At 40.7% G+C, this 19,309-nt stretch overlaps 1 protein-coding gene across 3 annotated transcripts in view; it reads left to right on the top strand.

Annotated features, from left to right (window-relative positions):
* LOC114931019 (uncharacterized) overlaps window positions 1-19,309 on the top strand; it is a 252,672-nt gene that overhangs the window by 163,643 nt on the left and 69,720 nt on the right. The window lies entirely within an intron of this gene.

Raw genomic sequence — 19,309 nt, 5'->3', positions numbered from 1 at the left:
CGCGATTAATTCACGACGACGGATTACGACGGAATCCCTTTTTACGGAAGGGCTTCCTGCTCCTCGGCGGGTGGGAAATCGATCGGTCGGCCGGCAATAACGGTCGACACACGCCGCATCGAATCCGGGAGTCACGCAAATCGTTCGAGCCCGGTTAACGAACTCGCCTCGCAATCGCCTTAATCAGGTTTACGCGATAAATGGGGTAAACGCGCGGTTAATCCCCCCAGTTAGCCCTATAAAATCCGCGCGAGTCTCCGTATAGCGCTTATATGCTCGCGGAAAACGATCGAGTATCTAATACGACGAAAAAGATATTGATAAGCCAGCACATCAGCTCGAGAGCACATCTGGCCTATAACATATATGTATATCTAGGATATAAGTATGTCGGTTTTTTTTATTTTGCTTTAGGCATTTGCCTTTCCTTGGAATTAATACAAAATTAGGCATTTGTTTTATTGGTGTATTTAATATAAAAAAATGAAAATATATATATATATATAAAATAACAAAATATTAAATTGAAAAAAATACGGGACGTAGATAAGTGCGAATTATTTGTTGAAGGATAATTATTTTATTATTCTAGTTCTCTTTTGTACGGTGACACTTTAACGTTCGTTCTCGAAATTTTCTCGCTGATATACAGCATTTTGTATAATATTTGAACAATTCCGCTCGAGCGAATATCCTTTACAACAGAGCCGCATTTGTTTATCTCTCTCGCATTGTTCATTTCGGTCGTAATCAAACGATCGCATATATTTAAACTCTATATAGCAACTGCTCATTTATCGCGCATTAAAAGCACAATAACACGTGAAACAATTAAAACGCGAGAAAAGTGCAAATCGTAACACGATTGCAGTATAATTTTCGTTCAATTTATACGTGAATTATTTCGTTTTACTTAATAAATTATAGTATTGCGATCGTATGTCAAAGAGACCCATCGAATCTCCTCTTGTTTACCGTAGTTTTAATTGTTTCGAGCGTCGATTACCGAGAGCGACACCGAGTTCTGCTAGATATCCCGTCTTAATTCCCTCTCTTGGCGGCGCAGTTTTATGAGCATCATAAACGTAACTTAAAGCGCGATTACACACAATTACGGCATGCGGGTTTCTTGACATAACCGAAGCGTCCTCCCGATGTAGAGTGCACGTCTGTAGACCACGACCGCTATATTCGCGAGATTAAAGTGGGTTTAACGACCTCGTTAATCTATTAGTACCTATATATAGCTATATATATATAGTGTTTCGATATTGCCTCCAGTTACGTCTTAATACGGCTCCGGTGTATTTTACACCTCCCTCTCTCTCTCTCTCTGTCGTCTGCTATATCAGAGCCGAGATATTATTGAATATTGAATATAATAAAAATTATTTCTCTCCGCATATATATAAATTCAGGAATATGAAAAGCACACATCGTACATACTATTATAAAGTTCTTTTGTGCAATAACTAAAATCCACCGAGCGCGCGCCATGATTTTAAATAACTTTAAAATATACGCGGCAGCCGCCCATTTCTCTCTTTGATATATCCACAAATGAAAATGGCTAATTACAGTTGCAGCGCGGAAAAGAAAGAAAATGGGAAAAATGACATTTTACGGAGGACAATTGTTTCTTTTACCGGACAAATTGGATGAAACGGTGCGTCAAATTATTCCATCGATACGCGCGTCTGTGGAATATACTGTTTTTATTTTTCGGTCGAAACATTTGAATTTTCGCGAATTTACAAAGCGACAAATCGCATATATGGCGTCATCCGATTCTACGTTTGTTGAAATTATTGGAGCGCATCTCGTTTATCAACATATTTATATATCCACGAATGATATATGCGAGGCTGACAAACGTCTGGCCTAGATTGCATAATATTCTCACCATTATTATCGTCAAATAATCATTACTTTGTAATTTAAAACAGGATCGTGTATCTATAACGAGGAAGTATAAACATTTACATATTAAGACCTTAATTGAATAATGTAATATGTGTCCAGCGTTTTATATATTTATTCTCTTTATCAAATCGCAAGTTTATGCATATTTTCAAATGTTTTTTCAAATAAAATAAATAAAACGCACTTAAAATCTCTTAATCGATGCATGTTATTTAATCGCTGATAGTTTGACATTTTATTGTGCAGATTTATTTATTTCATTCCATTCTATTTCAAAGACTTATGAAAAAAAAAAAAAGAAAACATCCTCTCTTCTCCTAAGATTTCCACGGGCTTAATGTTCTTGAGATGAATTGTTATCGGGAAAAGTTTCGCATGTCATATTCGTGTAAATAGCTCGGGATGGCTGCTTCTCCCTCAATTTTCTTGAGAAACTGAAAACGTCGCGCGTTTCCGCGACGTTTGCCTTCCGCGCCTATCCCTCTCTCGTCCAGGACCTCGTTCGTTAACTCAGTTAAGCCAAGTTCACCGTCGCCGACTCGCAAGCGTTATGGCACGCGAGCGACATTTATAATATTCACTTTGTGTCTACCCCGTGAAAGATAGGGAGAAAGAGAGAGAGAGAGAGAGAGGAGGCATGCGTACAAGCGCAACACGCCCGGAAGTTGCGGCAGGAAGTATCGCCACGCGCATGTCGTCGTCGAGGGGGGTCGCAGAGGGATGGGAGAGAGGGCGGTTTTACGCCGGTGGGACAACGGGAACGAGAATTGAATTTACGATCTTGGGCGTACAAAGCGGATGCTCCAGTTACCTCGGGCCACCCGATGCCGCCATCCAGATATTGTCACTCAAGCCTTAACTCTAACAATAGCGCGGTGTATTCAGAGGAACGGGGGGAGGGAGAAAGACACGGAGAGTGTGTGGAAGCGCTGTTTAGTCTCTACTCCTTCGAAGAGAGGGCAAAGTATTACCAACGTCGTATAATTCCGCGCGTGACTGCGGCACGCGAATACGGCTTCGCGCGAAATAACGGAAGATATATGTATATAATATATATATATATATATATATACATACATACATACATACATACATATATATATATATATATATATATATATATATGTATGTATGTATGTATGTATGTATGTATGTATATGTATGTGAGGAAAATTCGCCCGCGCTACACGGCACAATTAATTTCTCAGCAAATTCACCGGGAGATCAAACGAACCGCCTGGGGCGAGAAATGCGTTTTTTTTTTAATTCTCCGCGTCGAGTTCTTTCCCGATAACCGGAAGTGCGAGGTAAAACTTGACGCGGAGTACGAGGGTTACTATTTATATTTCGGGAACTGGCAATATCGATATCATGTGAGTTCATCTGACGGTTCCATCGTAAAGTTTGACATTTTTGACGATATACGTACTCAGAACATTTTGTTATACGGACGCTATTTGTTTATTTTATATTTAGTTGAAAGTTTCGTCTCGGCAAAAGATGGGACTGAATCGCGATGATTTTTTACGACCTTCGACGTGGATTATCACAACAAGAGTGCGTCAATCAACTTAATTTGACTTTTGACGATGAAGCTCCATCAAAAACCACTGTGTATCGCTGGTATAGTGAATTCAATCGTGATTCGCTGTCCGACGAGTTTCGTGAAGGTCGTCCAAAATCGGCTGAAGTGCCAGAAAACATCGATGCTGTGCACGAAATGATTAAGCAAGATCGTCATGTAACCTATCGTGAGATTGAGGCATCCCTAAGCATTAGTTCCACCAGCATATATGCGATTTTACATGAACACTTAGCTGTACGAAAATTATGTTTGCGTTGGATCCCACATAATTTGACAATCGCTCAAAAAAAGGCTTGTGTCGATTGGTGCAAAAAAATGCTTAAGAAATGCAATCGCGGTGCTTCAAAAGATGTTTATAAAATCGTAACAGGTAACGAATCGTGGATATATTCGTATGAGCCCGAAAGTAAGCAGCAGTCGACTGTATGGGTGTTCCAAGATGAACCAAATCCAACAAAAGTTGTTCGCGCACGAAGCACTTCAAAGAAAATGATGGCCTGTTTCTTCGGAAAAACTGGTCATATTGCAACAGTGCCTCTAGAGGATCGTAGAACAGTAAATTCTGAGTGGTACACAATCATCTGTTTGCCAGAAGTCTTTGGTGAAATAAGGAAAACAAACAAAAGACGCCGGATTGTTCTTCATCGTGACAATGCGAGCTCTTACACATCGGCTCAAACAAGAGACTATTTAAGCACTTAAAACATCGAATTGATGGGTCATCCGCCGTACAGCTCTGATTTGGCACCCAATGATTTCTTTTTGTTCCCATCCGTGAAGAATAAACTGCGTCAACGAAACCTGGTCAACGATTTTCATCGCCCGAAGAAGCTATTGAAGCGTTCAAAAATCATGTTTTGGAGATACCTCATTCGGAATGGAATAAATGCTTTGAAAATTGGTTTAAGCGCATGCAAAAGTGTGTATCGATCATTGTGGCGAGTACTTTGAAAACCAATAAAAATATATTCGCAGTTTAACTATTTGTCTTTGTTCCTATTTCCGAAGTATAAATAGTAACCCTCGTAGTAAAAGGCGCGGAAAAATTTACGGATGTACTAGTTTTATGCGCGCGTGTTTACGGTGGGGAAACAAGTGTAATATAATAAGCGTAATACGCCCTCCCGGAAAGTTTTCGCGCAACTTTCGGCCTAACTCCGTATTTCTTATGGCCGCTTGTTTCCGCGCTTAGTTATGATAAATGGCGCGTTCCGCGCGTAAGATGAATTGGAGAACCATCGCGCTTTAACGACCTGGCGAGAAGAGTCGCTTTCTCGACTTTCTCCCTCTCTCTCTCTCTCTCTGCGTGCGCTTATCTTTCTAGCAACTTTATAAAACGGATATTGCGTTTGTATCGACTCGCTACGGCCGTAAACCCGACACCGGAAAGGTTCCACGGAGGGTAAACGCAATAAATTGTTCGCAGAGATCATCCCAACGGTTAATACCTTGGCGAGCCCTTGAAATGCCCGTCTATAGGCGTCGGCCGTATCTTTTACGATTTACACGTTTCATCGAGTTAGTGCGCTTACATGAATTTAGCTGGCCGATGTTTGAAACCTCTTTATCGTGTATGCGCTGTTGCGGGTCGGATCGTAAAGAATATCGATCCCATCCGTAATTTATATACACAAAACACACACACACACACAGGATGAAACAGCCACTCCAAATGTTTACGGTGATTCGTGCGGCTGGAAAGCGATAAGTCAGGTACGCTCGTGAAATTACATCCAACGATTTGAATTTCAGTTGCGAAGGAGAAGAAAACGCGGGGTTTTGTTTTATCGCTTTATCAACGATACACGCGATATATAAGTGACTTTGAAAGCAAATGCAAAACTAGCTCTCCCGCCTCTTCAACGTCTTCATCAAAATTCCGGCTCCCTCTCATTATTCTTAAAAATGTTGCAGGTTATTATAGATAATGATATTCATCGTGGAGAAAGCATTCTACTAAGACGCATCGTGTCGGGCGCACTTATTTTTTCCCTTCCAGCCTCCGCGCAATGAGTACGAATTGCGGACGCCCGGAGAAACATATTTCAATTACGCGCAAGAATTATAACGCGCTTCCGCGCTAACGGCGATTTATTAGCCACCGGAACGATCCGTGAATTTCTTTTTCCTCATTTCGCGCCTGTTAACGCACGCCGGACGATGAATTATGATTGTATTAATAATTTATGACGGCGAGTTATACGCGACGACGTCCGTCCTCGTAACTCGTCTATAGACGAAAGATTAAATTCGCCGCGAAAGAGATTGGACGGCATCTGGCGCCATCAAACTGTAATCACGTTACATACGTTGTGCACGAGCTGTCGTCCTTACACGCGATATCGTTCGAAAATTGCTTCGTATAAATAAATCTTTATCCGCACAATCGTCTCTATCTCTATCTCTCTCTCTCTCTCTCTCTCTCTCTCGGCGGTAATCACACTCGACGAGAGAGAACACGTCATTTCGTTTCAAATCAGAAATCCCACCGCCAGCCGCGATAACTCGTTGACCAAAGGGTCAAACGTCTCCCGCGGCGACTCGTGGCAAGATTACGGGCTACGTGCTGTGCAGCTGCAACATATTTTCGGATACGCTCGTTTCTCCGCTTCGTGTCTCCCCCGGCCTATTTGACGGACCACCCTCTCTCGGGGGTTGCCGCCGAGGGGATTTCTTCTCCCTATCCCTCTCCTTCCCCCGTATAAATCGGAATATCCCGGCGAGGTGCGGCTAGGCACGCTTCCCAATTCGTATTTCACGGCGGCTCGGTCTCGCGGCTTTTCTCGCTCTACGTTCTTGGCTGATTCCATCCACGAAGTGATATCCTACCCGTTTCTCCATTCGCAAACACACTCGAGAGCATTTCGAGAGAAAGAGAGAGAAAGCGATATGTTTGCGGGAGGTTTTACGATGTTTGGATCCTTATTGTTATTTATAACGACGTACCGTATTCGATATCAGTACCCGGCTTAATGAAACACTCGCGGATCATCTCGCTCGCGCGAATTATTTTTACGAGAAATGAGCGAAGAAAAGAAATTAAGTTACGTACACTGAGAGAATTTTCTCTTAGGATTTACCTTGAAAATTATCATAATTGTGGATCAATATGGCATTGAAAGAAATTTGTAACAGGTTCTTTGATTAATGTCTACCACAATAAAAAATATTAGTATCTACTTTAATAAGATATAAAATATATAACGATAAAATTAATGAAGTTGCCAGTGATGAGTAAAACCATACAAATTTATTGAAATTTCGACTGGCCAGTACAATTTAATTAGAAACACTATGTTTCGACTTTTAGGTACGGGTCCTTTTCAAGTGTAACTGCACAATAAAAATATACAATGATTAAGATATGAAACAATAATTTACAAAGTTGTTAACGAAGAAATTTAAAATAATATGATAATAATGTAATGTACCTTTCAAGATGTTGATTCGACAGCAGTAAAATTATTAATGTTAAACCGGAGACAAGTAGATCAATTTAAGTCAAACGTTAAAAACACAATAATATCAAAGTTCGACAATACAACGAAATAAATAAATAGACAATCATATACTGTGGATCAACTTATCATAAATCGGATTTAGATTTTCTGTGTCATTTTGCAAATTAATGTGTTATTCTTATATTTTTTAATAAAAAACATCTCCGCTAATTCTCTCTTTCTTCTATGTTTTTCGCAATGCAAAATCCTAGGTTTCATCCACTTAAAATCATGGTCATATTTTATTCGATGTTTGCTAATTACGTTAAAATTGCTATGATGTTTTTTAATATTTCTACAATGTTCGTTTACGCGTGTAGCTAATTGTCTTTTTGTTTGCCCTGTGTATGTTGCATTGCAATCGTTACATTCTATCAGATACACAACGTCAGTTTTTTTCATATGGTTGATCTTATCTTTAACAACTTTGTAAATTATTGTTTCATATCTTAATCATTGTATAATTTTATTGTGCAGTTACACTTGAAAAGGACCCGTATCTAAGAGTCGAAACGTAGTGTTTCTAATTAAATTGTACTGGCCTGTTAGGTCGAAATTTCAATAAATTTGTATGATATAAAATATATGTTCGATTAATTTTATTGTGGTAGAAATATTAATCAGAGAGAAACTCATAAAATTCTTCCAATACCACCTTGTCCCACAATTACCATGATTTTGAGGATAAATTTTAAGAGAAAATTCTCTCTCCGTAGCAAAATTTATTAGCAACGCGCGCGCGAATCTATAGGTTAATTCGATTTCTACTCCTTTCTAGACGGGAATTTTGTTTGGAAAGGAAATTCGGAAATTCATATAATTAATTAAACCGAATCGTCAATCTAACTCGATCGATTCGACAACATATATCGCGGGCTATGTTGTGCGAAATTTCCAACGCGCGGGATTTCTAGCGTCACGTCGATCGCTTAATATATTACGTAGCGCAAAATAGTAATAAACGTTCGCGTTCGCGCTTTTGTGGCCGTAAGTTTGAACCCCCGGCGGCGCCGCTCTCGCGAAATCTCGCCCAAGTCTCTCTCTCTCTCTCTCGTGGATGCGTATAATTCGCGTTTCGACGCACAATTCGAGGAGATATTCGGAATCCGTGCCGGAAGATTCTCTTCCCGCGTTTTAGTCGGCGATTTCATGAAATATACAGTTATGGGAAGGAAGGCGTATTATAAACTCAAGGGTGGAGGAGGATGCCGAGATCGGTGGAACGGGCGAATCTCTTCCATGCCTTGCCTCCCCTTGGAGCTTGACTGCACCGCCGTTACTCGAACTTCATAACGAATACCGTCAGTGAAACTCAAACTTGACGCTTCGGAAGAGAGAGAGAGAGAGAGGGAGGCAGGAGGGCTTCGAGCGAATCGATAAGCTCTATGAGCGATATGAGGAATCGCGAGGAATCGGTTGAAACGATAAATCGTACACCCGAACAACTGTACACTCGGAAAAAAGATAACTTTACTGTCGCGGTTTCGATTGCAGGCACTACGGATTTGTTTGTTCGTCAGGAATACAGAGCGCAACAGCAATTAAATGATGCAGATTCAAATGACAGCTTCGTCTAATCAGAAATTATTGACGGCAGTGAACGAATCATCGAATGAAAAAAAAAAAAAAGAAAAAAAAATATTTGCGTGTATGCCTAAAAAATCTTTTGTTCAACGCTATTTCATCGTAATCCGTATATAGAGTCCATAGCGTATTTTTTTTTCCCAGAGTATTTCAGAGTATGTTCTATTGACGCTCGAATGTTTTGGCATTTTCCGATCTGTTATCGTATTGTATCAAGTGGCGTATCGAAATCAATTGAATACACGGCTCGTTGGTGTTCGCGTGTAAAGTACGACAGCTGTAAACAAAGAGAAATCATTAAACTGATTTTATAACGCGGAGCTCACGCCTCATCGACCCCATTGTGCGCGACGATACCCCTTTTACCCCTTTTGATACTTCCACCGAGGGAATCATATCGCAACGAGTTACATAGAATTTTCCAAATTGACGCGGATAATTTAACACCGGTCGATACCGGCTGTCATCTCGTTACATCGCGGGAAAATGTCGCATTCCAGTTTACGATGATCAATTTCAAACGCATATCGACGGAATGATGACTGTCGAAAAAGCGTTGCGAAAAAATGTGTATATGTAAATGTCAACTTTATAATTAACGGCTTCATTTTCCCTCTCTATCTCTCCGCCACCCTCAGAAAAACACAGAGTACATTAACGCGGTGCTCCGGTATCTTTAAAATATAAATTAACTTTACAATTATTAATATCTCAATTTGCGTAGAGATGTAAGCGCTCTGTAATTGCCCGTGGGACCTGTTTGCGGTACCCTTTATGACCAATAAAATGGCGCCAACGGGATGTTTTATCGGTTAAGTTGAGCACAGCTGGGCGAGTAGGGCGGTATCATTGAATCCTGAAATATTAAAATGTAGTGACAGGGGGCGTACAATGTTACCTCCCCTGGTAGATATCCAGAGGGTGGAACCGGCAGTGGCGGAAATATAGTAGATATTGAAAATGCTCTTCCCTTCGCCTTCGCAATTCCCGGTATCTTTTTGGACGAAGAACGTCGACGACGCGGCGGGGAAAGGACGAAGAAACCCCGATGCGGAATGGGGATGTGGAGGGTTAGGCATTCCTGATGCGGAATCAGGGTAGAGAGAAAGAAGGGATAAAAAAATACGCGCCAGAGATATCGCTCCGAAAATCGAAAATTGCCCGGTGCCGCCTCGTTAATGATACAACAACCTCATATATATATATATATATATATATATATATATGCATGCGCACGCATGTGCGTAAGCGGCGTCGTCGGGGGTGAAAATAATTAGCCATTCTCATTTCTCAACAACGAAACAGCCGGATGGAGTACGTAATATTTGATTGGCTCTGGCCGTAATAAATTCTCGGGACCGATATTAAAAGCCACATACGATTACGCGGAAATATGGCTGGACTCGTCAGGACGTGTTGAAAATTGACGCTAATTACGCGTTGATATATATATATTATATCAGGTATTTAACGTCTTATATTTTCTCATTGTATTTTTATCTATTTAGAAAAATTGGCTCGAATGATTTTAGAAAGCGCGCTTGAATCAATTTAATTTTACCTTATAATTAACTGGATCATTTTTATTTTTCAAATCACTTTTATATGCATGCGTGCATTTGTTCTGCAATGTCGCGCAACAATATGTAAGTTTGCGAAAGAACACGGCACGGAATTGTTTCCACCTTAACTTTTCCTCAACAAGTAGGTGGGTGTGGTTATCCAACATGATAGATACACGGTTGTATATAAATGACTGGCGTTGCTCGCGAGGGGCGCTTGTGTATTTAATTTCCGACGAAAACGAATGAAATCGGAGGCTGCGCCATTGAAGCGAGAGATCGAGAAGCAGAATGAAAAGGGAAAGGGGGATGAAAAAGAGAACGGAAGAAACGAGGGGAAAAAAGTAAGAAAGCAGGAGAGAAACTTGCGCAATCGTTTCCCGATGCGCCGAATCCGCCCCAGCAACAGTTATTCGCCGGCATCGGTTATTCGTGTATATATATATATATATATATATATATATATATATATAGGATTCTCTATCTCAATTTATAATACGCCGCATGCGGTAGGACGCGAGTCTCACCGACTGGAAAATGTTTTTTTTTTCCTGGAAAATGTGACGCGTACATTAGCGATTCGATGGTATCGCGAAATTGAAACGCCAGGTCTTAAGTGCTATGTTTTTATATGGCGTAATTTTTTGTGTATGCACATATATATATATATATATATATATATACAATATAATCAGCGCGAACGATCTTCTCTCAGCGAAAATGTCAAATATGACTAATTTCGATCGAACACAATTTTTTATATATTAGCTGCAGCGATAAAATCGAACAAGGGAGCGCGTTGTAAATGCCGTTCAAATTAATCATGATAAGATGAATATTTATCAGAAACATGACACGCACGCGCGCACAGATAAACGTTGAAATTTTATTCAACCGCGACGCAAAACGCACGGAAGTTTCATCGAAAAGCGGCGCACGCGAAATTTAATTAATGTGGATTTATAAAATACGACCGTTTTATCTAATGTTCCACGTACAATTTCGCCGTTGGAAAATAATTTGCAAGACAATGGAGCGAATAATTCTCATATGGTTATCCAGGTTTCCGGAGCGCGCGCTTTTGTATGTTGATGATTACATACACCGGATGCTCCGCAACCGAACTTAGGAATTGAATGAATGCAATTTTACTCGCCGCTTCACGTTGAAGGCGCATTACGTAAACACGCGTTATAAAAACATCTTTACGGCGGAACTCTCGTCCGCTTTTATATTAAAATCCTGGGCATCCTTCTTTTATCCGCGCCGTTAATAACGTTAGGCGCTCCCATTTCACGTCTCGCGGCATGCAAATATTTTTTGTTCCGGAAACTACTTTAAACGTATAATAACAATAGAAAACGTGCAACAAAGGCTCGGATAATCACTGACCCGGATATATATTGATCACATGTAAGCGCACCACTCGTTCTCATACACACATATATATATATATATATATATATATATATATATATAAGCATATAGACACGTTCGCCCCTCGCGCCATGGGGATATTTCAACGTTTCTTGTATTTAATTAAATATTTACTTTGTAGAACTCGGTAAAAAGGAAATTTGTAACAGAAAAGTTTTTTGCTCTTTTCGCTCCGCTCTCTTGCCGTGAAAAGGGATGATATCTCGTTGACACGTATGCGATTTGAGAGAAGAAATCTTTAGTAGAGGATACATTTCGAAGAAAGCTATCTGATGTATTGTCAACTTTTCTTTTTACGAGAAATCAACCTGTCAATGTTATACTATAATGTTCAGAGTCTATCATTTTTCTCATTAATTTGAAGAAATATTTATGATAAAAACTTAGACTAAAAATGCATTATTTATAGAACTTAAACAAATGTAATTAGACAGTACGACAGACTATTAATTCGAAAGAAAAAAAGGAGGCAGAAAAAAATGAAAAAGGGAAAAGGAGGGACGATAAGGCCAGCTACTATCGAAGATACGTCTTCGAACGAACCAAAGACCGAGTCGCTGTCATGTACAATTCCTTCGAGATGATTGGCACATTCGTCTTCGGTCCGTCTCATTGGCCGTATATATGTCGATCGGTTTCCAATACGCTCCCTCTAATTCCTATATATCTGTACAGGACGTTGTCACTCATATTTGACGTGTTTCTCAGGACGTATCCCCGCGGCATTTGCACGCACGATGTGCAATCCCCGCTGACGTGTAATAATCACAATTTGCTGGATTAGAATATCCGTAGATAGAGATTATTTTGTATCGTGCCTTGAATGTTTATCATTAGGAATCTGCTGCCTGAAAAATCGATACGCTATAAACGCGCAAGTTCGATATCATTGATTGCGACCACTAATTTCGAATGTATATTAACTTGGAATGGAAAATCTTTACGCACGCGTGCATATATTTACGGATATTTGATGGGAAATCTTTGAATGTCCGTACATTTCTGCGGACTCTTGCGTACGTCTGACTATGTCGCGCTTACTACTACTGCTTGCGTACGTCTGACTATGTCGCGCTTACTACTACTGCTTGCGTACGTCTGACTATGTCGCGCTTACTACTACTGCTTGCGTACTTCTGACTATGTCGCGCTTACTACTACTGCTTGCGTACGTCTGACTATGTCGCGCTTCTACTACTGCTTGCGTACGTCTGACTATGTCGCGCTTACTACTACTGCTTGCGTACGTCTGACTATGTCGCGCTTACTACTACTGCTTGCGTACGTCTGACTATGTCGCGCTTACTACTACTGCTTGCGTACGTCTGACTATGTCGCGCTTACTACTACTGCTTGCGTACGTCTGACTATGTCGCGCTTACTACTACTGCTTGCGTACGTCTGACTATGTCGCGCTTACTACTACTGCTTGCGTACGTCTGACTATGTCGCGCTTACTACTACTGCTTGCGTACGTCTGACTATGTCGCGCTTACTACTACTGCTTGCGTACGTCTGACTATGTCGCGCTTACTACTACTGCTTGCGTACGTCTGACTATGTCGCGCTTACTACTACCTGCTTGCGTACGTCTGACTATGTCGCGCTTACTACTACCGCTTGCGTACGTCTGACTATGTCGCGCTTACTACTACTGCTTGCGTACGTCTGACTATGTCGCGCTTACTACTACTGCTTGCGTACGTCTGACTATGTCGCGCTTACTACTACTGCTTGCGTACGTCTGACTATGTCGCGCTTACTACTACTGCTTGCGTACGTCTGACTATGTCGCGCTTACTACTACTGCTTGCGTACGTCTGACTATGTCGCGCTTACTACTACTGCTTGCGTACGTCTGACTATGTCGCGCTTACTACTACTGCTTGCGTACGTCTGACTATGTCGCGCTTACTACTACTGCTTGCGTACGTCTGACTATGTCGCGCTTACTACTACTGCTTGCGTACGTCTGACTATGTCGCGCTTACTACTACCGCTTGCGTACGTCTGACTATGTCGCGCTTACTACTACCGCTTGCGTACGTCTGACTATGTCGCGCTTACTACTACCGCTTGCGTACGTCTGACTATGTCGCGCTTACTACTACTGCTTGCGTACGTCTGACTATGTCGCGCTTACTACTACTGCTTGCGTACGTCTGACTATGTCGCGCTTACTACTACTGCTTGCGTACGTTTGACTATGTCGCGCTTACTACTACCGCTTGTGTACGTCTGACTATGTCGCGCTTACTACTACTGCTCCAGACGCGCGTATGCTCTTTTTTGTGTTTTCAGCCGCCATAACTGTACGTATATGTTCACGGACGTTGTAATATCGTCGGCCAGGTGCCGATGCACGATATCCATTCCTGTAATATTCATTTCCTACGGTAAAAGCCCTCTCAGCGACTCTTTCAAGCTCGGATATCGGAAAAAACGAGGCATTTCCGTTGGTAAATGTCACGTAGGTTGGTAGATGGGCAGTGCCCACATATTACCAATCAATTTGCCTCTGTCGATACAGAGGTGGAGAGCTAGCTAGGAGAAAATATCTGGCTAACTGTGCGAGCGAGCGAATGCGATGGAATGAAAGAGAGAGTGGTGAAAAGAAAGAGAGAGAGAGAAAGAGAGGGAAATATATAGGACGCTTATGTGCACGAATACAGACATGGCCCCTCCATCATATTTAACTGAGATAGCCAATCATCCCTGTCACTAACGGGGGGGAGAGGGGGCGAGGGAGTGATAGATTATTTTAATCAAGTTATTTCATCCGAAACCCGATCATTCTCGGCGATAGATGCTCGAGGACGTGTAGGTATGCGCAAATGTATACAGAAAAATCGAATTAACCGTTTGGAGAGAGAAAGTCACAGTGCTCTAACTCGAAAACAATCGATGAGTGTCTGTGTCTTTCCCCCAGAAACGCGATCAATTTATTGGTTTCACGCTTTTCTTGCAAATTTCTCTTTTACGATTTGTGTCTGACAATTGCTACAATTATAAATTAAAAATATAGTTCTTTTTTCTAAGTAATAGCACTCTACTTATTTTATTCGAGTAGGTTCTTAGGGATAGCGAGATTGTAAAGTTTTATACGTACTGAATTATTGTTGGCTATATTTTGCGCCGTGCGAAAAGTTTATCTCGAACTATCTTACACTTGAGTGATTTTTTCAATAATTCGCGAACGTCGGCTAAGTATAAATCGCTAATCTCTGTATGTAGCCTTCTACTTTCTTTTTCCTCTCGTGTTTCTTCGATAATCTATTTTTTAACTCCTCTGATGACGAATTGATCGACGGACGGCTACGTGAGTTTCCAAGTTTTTATCAAGTTTTAAGGGACTTTGGATTTCTCCAAGTCCATTCGTAAGAATCTCCTTTTTTATTACTTTATTCTTGATATTGTTAAACATTTTCAGCAATGTTTTACTACAGAGTAAGCTGAAATAAAAGGAAAAATTTAAATTAAAAAAATTACAAAGGATATACTTACGAGAATTAATTATATGCAGCTTAAATTAATTTTAATACATTAATATTTAAATCCATTGTCTTTATTTTATCACTGCTGTAATGTGATAAGAATTTTATAAAATTCTTTTATAATAAACTAATAACTTGGAATCTCAGACCAATCGTCTTACTTATCCATTGTTCACCAGCGAAGAATCGTTAACTTTGTAATTTAATATTTGAATTTTATGTATTGAAGAAGACTGTAGTGCAGTCGAAACGTTTACGTTGTATATTGTTTCTCTAATGGAATGAAAATTTAATTATTAATAAATCTTTAGATCTTATGTAATTTTGCTCATTTAGTTGGCCTACAATATTTATTTCTTTTAATTTCTTTTATAATATTGGTTGAGAAACGTTGTTAGAAATCGTGATATTTATCGCTTCGAGTGTCTATAAAAATTCATATGTAGTTTGTAAAACATTATGTTTACAAAAAATTCATCAAAGTTTCATTTTTAATATAAAATTTAATTCTCAGTAGTTTAAACAGATATAGCGCCGACACAAAAAATTGTTACAGAACAGAGACGCAGCGATTTGCTAGACTTTATATTACTTTTTCGTCAGATTTATTATAAGAAGTTTATAATTGTACATGTATTCTAGAAACATTTTTCTCTTCTAAAAGCAAAAAGCTTCAATCAAACTAAAATAACGACGTGCAAATATTATCATATATCGAGATGGAAAACTTATACACGGGTTTTTTTTCATTTTAAAATAAATTCTCATTTTAATTCTGTACACACACTCTGAAAATAATCATGATTAATCTTTCGAGCCTCCCCGGTTTTCCTTCCGGCGTCATTGTATTGTATAACAACAAAACATATATCCCTCTCGATATAGAGTATTTCGGTCACGCGGATTTTATCGCGATGATCGAGATAGAACAAGAACAATAATTTGATCCCCCGTCTGAGGAGACCGATCTCCCGGTGATTCGTAGGTCGTTTTTATGGTTAAGAGCTCTTGATCCCTCTATCTCTCTACGCAAGTGTGCGAGCTTCTTCTTTTTCAACGAACCCTTCCCACTTTCGCGAGGAAGAAGTTTACGCAGTTTACAGAAAATACGAGTGCTTGGGCGATGGTGGGTCGAGCTTTAATCCGCTCTTATTTCCCGGAATCGTTCTCTCTCGCGGCGCGATCTTTATGACAAGATCGTACCATACGTAAAGACGTTAAATGTGTTGCCGTCGCGAAAAAAGCATCGACGTAAAGAATGTCCCACGAGCCGCGCAATATGGTATTCCCCGCGGGCTCGTAAGGTTTCCGAGGAGCATAAGTTGTATTCGTTATTTCTCGACTTGAATGAATTACAGCAAGGCAAGAGAATTTGCACGAGGACGTTTTATAGGGTATAAATGGGAAGAGTAAGTAACGGAAGAGGAAATCGAAATTCACTCTCTTTAATATCTTAAATGACTTTCTCGAAAGTCGACTTTCCCAGTCTTCTCTCTACCAGAGATCGCTTTTCATCGACGCGATACGTCGATACGTCGCGCTAAGATGCGAAGCTCCCGAGCTTGACTCTCGCGTACAGGAAAAACAAGAAAGTCTCTATGTCAGCCTTGAAAATGAAAATAGTCGCGCGCGCAAACTTTGTCATTTTATGAAGAATCGACTAAGGCCGCGAGCGTGACGTCGACTATTAAAATAGTCGCAGCCCGGGGACATGCAGCATCGACAGGCTGTTATAATGGACGAGCGTCGGTCCGATGCGTAGAATGTCGCTTCGCCCGGAGTCATCTGGGAGGTAGATTATAGTTGCTTCCGTTTCCCCGTTCGTACAGTATCCTTTTAAGCGCGCTCGCCGAAACGCTGCGCGGCAGCAACGGTAATTAATTAGTAATTATATCAGCGGCTGCCCCGGAAAAAGCTAGTCCGCCTGCGCGAAGTGGTTGCGCTGCTGCGCTCTCTCTCTCTCTCTCTCTCTCTCTCTGTCGACGAAACTCTCCCCGATAACTTTGCTTTCTGACCTAACTCCAATTTCCGTTAATTATACCGTGGCCGCCTACTTTCTCCTTCTCTCTTTTATCCTCTCACCTTTCCTCGAACTTTCTTTCCACGGCTTTTTTCCTTTCATTTTCCTTAATTCTTTCTCCCGTCCGGTCCCCGGTAAAGGTCGGCGATACCTCGCACACGTCGATATAATATCGCAATTCGAGTCGAATTTTAATGTCTGTTCTTTAGATGCTTTAAATATCAAATCAATTCGGTCTACCTTTTGAAACTGTTTAATCCATAGTTTTGGCAAAAGTTTCTTTCTTAAACTTCTAAGTGTTCTAAACTTTAAATTGTTTGTTTATTGTTTACTTGAAGTACAAAGTAGAAACTCATTCTATGAGGAATAATTAGGATAATAATATTATAGGAAGATAATAATATAGAAGTAAAATTTCAACTCGGATAAGTAAATCGTGCTCTTATACTTTTGGCTTGTTTCGCTCAGACATGTTTGACAATTCAAATAAAAAACCAGCTGATCGTCTGAAAAAGCAGACAATTTTATCATTTTATAGGAAACACAACTTAAAATTTTTTTAAACTGATTTGCTGAATCGGATTAAATCTTCGAATATTGTAATCTAGAAGAGCAATAGCTAACATATGATCTTAGATTTAATCGTCATTAATGAAGAGATGGAATTTCTTGGAGAATGCATAGCGCGGAGCTTATGGACATTACATTAATGTAACTGAAGACGCAGTAGTGACTGGAAACAACGCAGTCATGCGATATACCTGCTATTAGATACTGACAAATACGGGGATACTCGATACACGTTGCAGTCCGAACGTAATCTACGGGAACGGGTTGGAAATTAAGAGCCGCGGTAATGGCCGAACGTGTCCGGAAACCAATCCGATAGGCAGAGAGGATGAGGGACTCGCATGAAATGCCGTTAATTTACAAAACGTTTTCATTTTCCAAAAATTTCTCTCTCGAATATATTAATAAATCCCGCATATCGACTCCGCTTTCGCAACTTCGAAACGCAGTTTCGCGGGAGGAAGGAAGTCGGGGTATCTTCTTATAGCGAATTCGCAAGATTCCTCGTCGTCTTTCCTGTCCCCCTCCCCCTCCCTCGTACCCCCTTTTCTCTCCCAGTCGATTCTCCGCTCATCCGGGATTCCGAAACACTTGGACTTATTAAATGCAAAATGCTTCCGGCAAACAATGCTTAATCGCGATGTCGCTCCTCGTTGTAATCCTCGTTGCTAGAGATGCAAACGTGAAGAAAGAGAGAGAGAGAGAGAGAGAAGAGAGAGAGAGAACGCAGACCGAGAAGGATGAATGCTCTAGCGACGAGGAAAGAGAATCGGCACAGTTCTCTCTCTCTCTCTCTATCTCTCGCCCTCGCTTGCGATAATCCGATCTCTAAGGAGATTCTCCATTTTTACAACTTCGTTTGAGCTCGCGGCGGACTCCCTTGCCGAGGAGAATCCGAAATATTCGCGGAATCTCGGATTTACGCTCGCGGCCCATAAAAAACCGGGCGGAAAAGACGCTCATCCGGAGATAGGAAGGAAAAAGACTCTTCCGCAATGGCGGAGCAACATCAACAATGATGGTTTAGAGTCACTATTTCGACTATTTAAAAGTATGGAAAAATGGGAATGAGTAAAATTTCTTATAATCGCATTAATTCTATATCAAACCGTACAAGGGCATGGAAAATATTTGAGAAAAATATTATTTTATAATTATATCTCTCCGTGTTCTCCACTATTTCTCAGATGTTGAATTCCGGAACTTTGAAGAAAACGAAAGATCTCGTGTATTACGCGATATAAGGATCATATTTTATAACTGTAGCTATATCCGGATCTGTAGAAATAGACAATAGATTATATGTATCTTCTTTCCTCGATTTCGAAGAGAAACATGGACTTTTGAGCTCGCGCAAAAATAATTCCGCGAGTCTCGACATTTCCGGCGCGGTTCGTTTTCCGAGAGAACGGAAAGAAACACCAGTTACAATTGTTTCATTACGTTTCTCTTAACCCCGGATTGTTGAAGAACGGTAATCCTGACGCGTACAAGCCCGCCGGCTGGAAAATATCGTAGGGCACACGACTGTATGAATTGTTTTGCGTTACCGGGGTGCGGACAGTTTCAGGATCCTCAGATTAAAATCTGGAAACTAGCCGACCTGAGCGAGTACATCTCGCTCGCGGGCAGCT

The sequence above is a fragment of the Nylanderia fulva genome, unplaced genomic scaffold, assembly GCF_048542155.1.
Source record: "Nylanderia fulva isolate GAGA-0341 unplaced genomic scaffold, ASM4854215v1 Scaffold1, whole genome shotgun sequence".
Classification (NCBI taxonomy): Eukaryota; Metazoa; Arthropoda; class Insecta; order Hymenoptera; family Formicidae; genus Nylanderia; species Nylanderia fulva.
The sequence above is the reverse complement of the archived record's forward strand: the minus strand, read 5'-3'. Positions and strand labels throughout refer to the sequence as shown.